The following is an 8,629-nucleotide window of genomic DNA, read 5'->3' as shown; positions in this document are numbered from 1 at the left end:
GGTTTGAGATCCCAGTGGCTGATGGGCAAAAATCATTGTCGCGCGTGGTTCTGGGTAAATGTCGTCACTCATTCCTCTCCTCAGGAAAGCAACGGCAGACAATCATTTCCGCCCCTTTTTCCCTGGATTGCCCTGGCAGACGCCATAAGCATGGCAACCATGGAGCCTGTTTTGCCTTTTGTCACTGTCACCGTATGCTGCTACTGGATGCCGCCTGGAGCTCTGATAGAACAGATTTGTCTCCCCATACAGCGATCAGATCCAGTATCTCCCGTACGGTCCATGCTGGAGCTCTTTTTGGATTTGGGACTGCATCGCCACCCGTGCTGATCAGAGCTCCATGCTGGCCAATCAGGAAATGAAATTCAAAAGTTCGCGGGGCTTTTCCTGTCTACCTGGCCAGTGCATCTGAGTTCAGATTGCTGTCCAGAGCGGTCACAATGGTGCACTGTAGGATACCGCCCGGAGGCCAATGCCATTGATTTCCGGCCACACTAACCCTAATCCGATATGGTAATACCGATTTTAGTGCTACTTGTTGGGGAAGAGTACAGAAACCGATTTAAAGAGCCCTTTATATCGATATAAAGGGCCTCATAGTGTGGACAGGTGCATCGTTAAATCGGTTTAACGCTGCTAAAATTGGTTTAAACGCGTAGTGTAGACCAGGCCTCAGCTGTCGACTTACCACAGTGAAGACACTGCGGTAAGCAGATCTAAGTATGTCGACTTCAGCTACGCTATTCATGTAGCTGAAGTTACATATCTTATATTGACCACGTACGACAGTGTAGACAAGCCCTTTGTTTGATAACCGTCTTTAATGCTGGGTTACCATCTTCTGTGGTATGATAACCAGGCACCAATTAGTGTAAGATCTCATTAACAACCAAAGTAATATTAGATACGAATTTTTATTTATCTTTTTCTTCTGCATCTGGTTTACTCAACTTCAAATCTTGCCAGCAGAGTTGCATGAACTGGCAAATTGGATAATAGTTTCATGGATTCAGGGTCAGTATTAAAGCCATATTAAAGTTGTAACATGAACTAATGTAAGAAGAGAAATTCAAAGAAGAAATGCACAATATTGTATCCACTATAACATTTTTTGGGGGGGGGGATTCCTTTTCCCTCTGAATGTGCCTTTTGCTTTTTTCACCTAAGGGATTTAGGAGCACAAGTCCTATTGAAAGTCAGAGTTTGTGCTCTTAACTTCCTTAGGTATTTTTGAAAACTTCCCTCTTAATTTCCATTTCTCTTTTTCACAAACTTACTGCTAGTAGGAATGCAGTCCTTACTAGCAGTAAGTTTGTGAAAAAGAGAAATGGAAATTGATACATTTATATTGGTGCAAAGGACTTCAGAATTGTAAATGACAGCACAACAGTGAGTATGAAGAAGACAGGAATCTGGAGGAAATTATATCAGGCGAAGGGGAGAGAAGAATGTGAATGAGTGCACTAAATATGCTTCCTGTATTGCTAAAGTAGCATCATATGTATTTTAGTTTCTCCATATTGACTTTAATATAAGTCACTGATTGATGGATTTTAGGAAAAAAGGGGATTCAGGAGGGATTTAAAAGGACTGTGAGATTGCATGGTGTCTGGCTTTGACTCCTGACTTAAATTTTCGAAAGAGTGAAATTACAAGCTGTTGCTGGTCAGTATTGAAACTAGAATTCCTAGAAATTTGTGCTCCTGTTTGGGAACTGTGTGGAACACAGTATACTTTTTGAGATTGCAGCTGACCTTGGTTCTCACTGGCATTTATGTATAGTTGTTCCATTTTCAAACATTTGCTTATTTAAAACTAGGCAAGATAAATTCGTTTTTGACAGTGTGAGACCAACAGTCGTCATAATGGAACAGATGAAGAGGAAGAAGTTGGGAACAAAAAGGCAGTGAAGCAGAAGAGGAACTCTGGCATTTTGCAGGCTGGGTAGCAGGGTAAAACATCTGGGGGTAAACTGGAAGAGCATCTGAAATGAAGTTGTAATGCAAGGCGAGGTCCAAATAGTAGAAGTAAAGGGGATAGACTAAGGAGGCAATAGTCAACAAAGCTGAAAAGAGTAGAAAAATATTTTCATTCTTTAAATTAAGAGACTGTTTTAATAACAGTATAGGTTTCTTACATGAATATAAACCACTCTTAATCCCAAAGTCATACATCTCTGGTATATTTTCTAATGTTTTGGTGTGTCCATTTTAAAATACACTAGTGATTGGGTTTCCACAGCCTAGTAGATCTGTGTCAGGTAGCTTTTCCTGATAGTCAGCCTGCATTTTTTTTTTGTTTCTTCATATTGCTGCTAGTTAACCATTGCACAATTCTAAATAGTTCCTTTTATATTTCTAGAATAGAGATGATAGTACTTTCATACCCATCTCACAAATTGGAGGATATGTCACTTTGAAGATTTGGTCTTAGTTAAGTGCAGTGAGTGCTGGTTGTTGCTCAAATGCTCCCCCACCCAGCTTAGTAAAGCAGCTTTTAAAATGTTGTGATACAGTTTTGAGTATAAAATTATTTCTAAAGGAAAATGTTTAATTTAGTACTCATAACTCAAAAATGCTGTAAGGATTACTTTATGTTTAAAAAAACATGTAATTTGAGACCATACATGTAAAGAACCCACCTCAAGACACTAATTTCTGTTCAGATAGGGTTATAACAATGAATAGGATGATTCTGTGATGGAGACTCTACACAAATTTTACAGGTTTTATTTTCATACAAAAGTGAATCTGAAATTGTTTGAATCTTTGATACTTAAAATAGCAAGTATCAGAGGGGTCAAATTAACAGTGGATTCACCATATGCTTACTTATGTGGCTACCCCACAGAATTCTGATACATGCACACACCAGTCTATCTGGTGGCTTCAGTGGCACACTATGCTTTTTAATGGAACCATGCATTTTTCATGCAATGCATTAGTCCCACTTATGTAATCTGTGCTATCTGAGTGTTTGGCTAAATAATTTTAGGGCTTGTCTACACTTACCAGGGGTTTGACATGCGGCGATTGATGCATAAGCAGTTGATTTAATGAATCTAGTGAAGACCCGCTAAATTGACCGCCGATCACTCTCTAGTCAGCTTCTCTACTCCACCTGAATGAGAAGTGCAACAGGAGTCGATGGGAGAGCGTCTCCAGTCAACATCGTGTAGTGTGGACCCCGTGGTAAGTAGATCCAAGTACATCGACTTCAGCTACATTATTCATATAGCTGAAGTTGCATAACTTAGATCGATCACCCCTCCCGTAGTGTAGACAAAGCCTTAGTCTAAGAAAACTGCCTTCCTAGCTTTTTGCATAATTTAAGGTTTGTCACCATAGTTCTAGTAATGAGATGTGTGAATCTTTATCGTGTACTTTTTACTGCTAATATATTGTTTTTAAATACCACAAAAGTTGTTGAGTGCAGATAAACTCAGACTATGCTTAATCAGCCTGCTGCATTGATACAGCTTGATTTTATGTTTTGCAAGTTAGGTTCAAGGCAGCTTTAGCAGTTTCACACCTAGATTTCAAAGATCTTTTTTTTCTGTAAATGTGTTGCCACTAACACATTTAAATAACAAAGAATACTAAAACTTTTTCTCAGTATTTTTAATGCCCTCCCCTTCCCCTGCACTTTGCTCATATTCAAATGTACTGTATATGTATACAGTCCAGGATGCAAGAGAGGAGAGTGGCAAACTGGTTGCTTTAATTTTTTACTTCAGAAAAATACGAGGACGCTGAAATGAGCGGTAAGAAAGGTAAAAGTTAAAGTGAATCTTCGAGCCTGTTAACCTGGCTGATAAGAGATGCTAAAAACAAAGAACCATTTTCTCTAAATGAAGGAGGAAAACAATTTAGCACTAAAACTTGTCTCAAGAGAGTCTTGTTTCAAACCATTTCCTGTCAGCCCATTTGTGAAGTGTCACTTTGAGAATCCCCAGACATTGTGCCCTGTGAATAAGGTCCACAGTGTCTTTGGGAGCCAAATACAGTACATTAAATATCCAATCATGGCAGAGCTTGTTTGGAGCATCTATTTTTTTCTTTTGTAGCAGGGTCAGGACAACACAGTTTTATTTTTTCTAGAGTCTGCCCTTTCTCCTGTTCTAAGTAGGTGTAACTGTAGCATGGGGGTGGTATTCATCAGAGAAGTGTCCACCAAGCATATAGAATTTCAGCCTCCCTCTGCCTCCTCCTCCAGGCTCCATCTTGGGGGTGGGAAGTAGCACTGACGAAAGATTCTGAGCCTCATGTTCCTGATTTAAAATAGGAATAGCACATCCCTAGATAATAGGGGTGTTATGAAACTTAACTGAGATAATGAAGTGAAGATGGCAGGTTGGGAGAGAGCAACTGGAAGATCTGGCAAAGATATTTTATTAGAGTGTGCATCCACAGATTCATTTGAGCTTACAATATGGGGATCATACTAGATACTTAACTGCCTTTAGATGATTGCATGGCAGCTGTGGCCAGAACTGCTTTTCTTCCCCCGTTTACAGCTCCAAATCTGTTTATAACATTTTACTTTGGATTGTGAACCTCCTAATGACCTATGTCATTTTCACCTCAAGTATAAAGATGTCATGTTCCCTGCCTGGGACTTGGGACTACTGTCCATTTTAAAACAATTTGGAAAACTAAAGTTGGTGGAGGGTATAGAAGCATAAAAATCGTAATGTATGGGAGTTTTAACACTCATTGAGAGACTTTGGTTGTATCATATAAATACATGTTGAAATACTTTTAAACAAATATATTAGCATGAGGAATAAAATCCTTAAGCAAATACTATAAACGTGCTGGCCATTTATTGGAGTTACATATCTCTACAAAATACCAGAACTGACTGGACTATATAATGGGCCTCACTTGACAAATTTTATTTCTTTTTATTGGGTTACATATAATAGCAACCAGATGTGTTAAGCTAATTATCTTCATTTTATATTCACAATTCAATATTTTTGACATTTGCTTTACATAAATGCTGCTCTGGATGAAGTAAGAGCTGTTTTTAAAATTTAAATAATTACTGAAAAACAGGATTTCATAATGGAGACATCACCAAATCCTAGCTTACAGTGGCACAAAACAATGCTTCTGATATCTGAAAACAACATGAAACAATTAATGGAAACAGTCTTCAATACATGAATAAAATGCAGGTCTCTGCATTTCTCTTTTAAATATAGCAAAACCATTCACTTAAGCTTTTTTTAAAAACAAAACTTACATGATTATTTTGTGTGGGTAGGTAATTGTTGTACATCTGCTGCATATTTTCTAAACTTTAGTAAAACTAATACTATAAAAGGTGTATGTATTCTCAGCTAACTTCATTTTGAACAGATTTTGTGTGAAATGTTTAACTGTACCTAATTTACATGTGTAAAGGAAAACAATGCATTTCCCATGTTTCCTCTTACCACAATTTTTTCGTTCTTTAAAGACTAAGAATATTTTTTTATAAATCTTCCCCTACTTTAGTGTTTAAAAATTATTCAAAATGAGTAGGTATTACTAAATGATTGCATTTCACAAGCACTATATTACATATATTATAAATAATAATTTAAGTTGTTAAATGTTAAGGCTTTAACTTTCAAAAACGTAATTTTGACACTTGTAAATCACTTAAGCCTGTTAAATATTTTTGTAAACATTTTCCAAAGGGTGACGGTTTCCAATAGTTTTTTAAACATTTGGAATATAGCAGGTGGTCTAGAGAGCTTGTAACAGGCTAATCCCAGCTCTCATTCATACTCCCAGTATGATCTTTGACAAAACACTTTTAATCTGTTTTAACATAACACTGTAGTAAGGTGGGGCACTCACCGCTGCAGTGCCTCCTGCTGTTCAGTCCGGGAATTAGCTCATCTAGCTCTGGAGCACCCTCCTCTGGCCAGTTTCTCCCCTGCCCTTACCTGCCCGTCTGTCTCCACCAATTCAGGCCCCGCATCTCTCCCAGACCACAGTGCCCTTTACCTTGTCGCCACACTCTGTCTCTCCCCTCCCAGGGGAGCCCCAACCCCCTATACCCACCTTGCACCAGTGGCTACTGCCAGTCATCATGTAGCTCCCTCTCTCGGGCAAACCGCTGTCTGAAATGGTCACTCATCACTAGCAAGGGGGTTGGACCTGCTGCCTTTTCTTGCCCTGTCTGCCTCCCTGCAGCCTTAGTACCTCCTCAGGTCTTTGCTGCAAGGCCTCAGCCGGGGAAGGCACCAGGCCAGAGCTCCCCAGCTCAGCCAGCCCTTTCCCAGTACTGCTCTGTCCAAGGTATCCTTGTCTCTACCAGGCAGCTAGGTCCTTCTGGAGCAAGACTGACTTCCTTCTCACCAGGAGCTCTTCTTATACTGGCCCTCCCGGGCCCTGATTGGCTGCCTCAAGCCCACTCGTGATTGGCTCCTGGGGCAGCCCTTTCCCAGGACTGTCTTTAACCCCTTCTAAACTGGGGTGGGCTGACCACTCCGCTACAAACACTGAACATATTTCTAATCTAACTGCTCGTGTATTGAATCCATCTCTGTATTGCCTACCTGTAAAGGGAGTGGGTGGTGATGGAGCGGTATTATTTATTAATGTATACAAAATGTCAATGTATAGACAGTTTTCCTTACTACTAGACCTGATCAGACATCAGGATGTAATTTTTTGAAAAAATGACAAAAGTTTAGTCAAACTGTTAGTTTTGAAAATTTTCAGTTAGCTCTAAATACTACTAATTTCTGTACGCAAAATACAGTAGTTAGTTATTTTAAAAAATGGCAGATGCAATAGATTGCCCATTTTCATCCTTTTATATAAACATTAAGTAATAAGGGCCTATTCTGTATAGCTCAGATAATGATTATCTAAAATAAGAGAAATGTCCATCATATTTAACAGTTTGTTTCCACCCTCTTTGCTCATCCTCCCAGAGTTAGAGGCAAAGTGTGAGGGGTTTCTTTGTTTCATTGCCCTAATTTGAGTGTCGTCCAGCCCTACTGCCACCATGCTTTCCTCGTAATTGGCTAGCACATTACAGGTGCTATAAAATAATAAATTCTCTTTTCCTTTGCTTCTCCCTTGTCTCCATTGGTGCTTGCTGTACTCTAGTTAATGAAATATAACTGTTAGAGGACCCAGTTACAACATAGTAGTTTTGGTAATGTAGATGACCCTTAAGAAAACTAAATTGCCTTTTACCATCCTTTCTGTTGTATATTTGATCCTGTTTCCCCAAAATGGTTACGCCCATTATTTTGATTACCACCACCTCCATTTTTTTTCTAACTTCCTCAACTCCCAAAATTTTTCTAGAATTCTCTTAGACCCTCTTGTGGCCAAGATACACATAGGCATTAGCTACTGCCTCATTTTAAACTGCATTTTGCAGCAAGGTGCTGTTCTAATGTCCCCCAATCACCTTTTGCACAACCCTGTCTTCGACAGATTTCTCTTTGGGTTTTCTCTGGCTATAGCATCAAAGGGGCCCTCCAGCATATCTTCAGTGACTTCTTTTTGTTGATTGTGAGTACTGCTTTTATGCTTCCTCAGTGCAGCTTTTGACACTATGGGCTGCTTTATCATTTGGTATTGCCACTATGCAGATGTAGGCATTTCTGGTTCTGTCTTGAAAATCTATACTGAAATCTGTCAAAGACGTGCAAAAGGTGATTAGAGGAAATTAGAATAGCACTTTGGTGCAAACACGATATGTTGGGGAAGAGTCAACATGGCTTTTTTTTTCCTGTGGTACCTTTTAGACTAACAGACGTATTGGAATTGTTTTTATAGATCCAGACTAACATAAGTATCCCTCAGATACTTGACAGCATGGCTTTTGTAAAAGGAAAACATGTATCAACAATGTTAGAATTTTTTGAGGGGGTCAACAAACATGGACAATGGTGATCCAGTGTATATAATGTATTTGGACTTTCAGAAAGCCTTTGATAAGGTCCCTCACCAAAGGCTCTTATGCCGGTGTCAGCAGTAATGGGATATGATGGAAAGTCCTCTCATGGATCAGTAACTGGTTAAAAGGGAAACAAAGAGTAGGAATAAATTATCAATTTTCACAGTGTAGAGAGGTAAATAGTAGGGTCTCCCAAGGATCTGTACTGGGACTGGGTGCAGTTCAACATCTTCATAAATGATCTGAAAAAGGGGGTAAACAGTGACGTGGCAAAGTTTGCAGATGATAAAAATGACTCAGTATAGTTAAGTCCAAAACGGACCGCAAAGAGTTACAATGGGATGTCACAAAACTGAGTGACTGGGCAAGAAAATGGCAGCTGAAATTCAGTGTTGATAAATGCCAAGTAAAGCACATTTGAAAACATAATCTCAAGTATACATACAAAATGATGGGGTCTAGATTAGCTGTTACAACTCAAGAAAGATCCTGGAGTCGTGGATAGTTCTCTGAAAACATATGCTCAATGTGTAATAGTCATAAATAGATAGCTGAGGGTTAATGTTTCTTCTACCTGTAAAGGGTTAACAAAGGGAACCAAACACCTGACCAGAGGACCAGTCAGGAAACCGGATTTTCAAAGCTCAGGGAGGGAGTTTTCGGGTGTGTGTCTTTTGTCTCTCTCTCTCTGTTCTGTGCTCTCTCGGCTATG

General features: G+C 39.3%; 1 protein-coding gene across 4 annotated transcripts in view; it reads left to right on the top strand.

Annotated features, from left to right (window-relative positions):
- HBS1L (HBS1 like translational GTPase) overlaps nucleotides 1-8,629 on the top strand; it is a 117,850-nt gene that overhangs the window by 42,241 nt on the left and 66,980 nt on the right. The window contains exon 1 of one of the 4 annotated variants that reach the window (XM_075063968.1): nucleotides 3,020-3,191. The exons of the other annotated variants lie outside the window; for them this stretch is intronic. The gene's annotated coding sequence lies outside the window, so the exon portion shown is untranslated. Of the gene's footprint in view, nucleotides 1-3,019; nucleotides 3,192-8,629 lie in introns of those variants that run through there. 4 annotated transcript variants of the gene reach the window in all.

The sequence above is a fragment of the Chelonoidis abingdonii genome, chromosome 3 (assembly GCF_003597395.2).
Source record: "Chelonoidis abingdonii isolate Lonesome George chromosome 3, CheloAbing_2.0, whole genome shotgun sequence".
Taxonomy (NCBI): Eukaryota; Metazoa; Chordata; order Testudines; family Testudinidae; genus Chelonoidis; species Chelonoidis abingdonii.
This window is presented reverse-complemented; position numbering and strand designations above follow the sequence as displayed.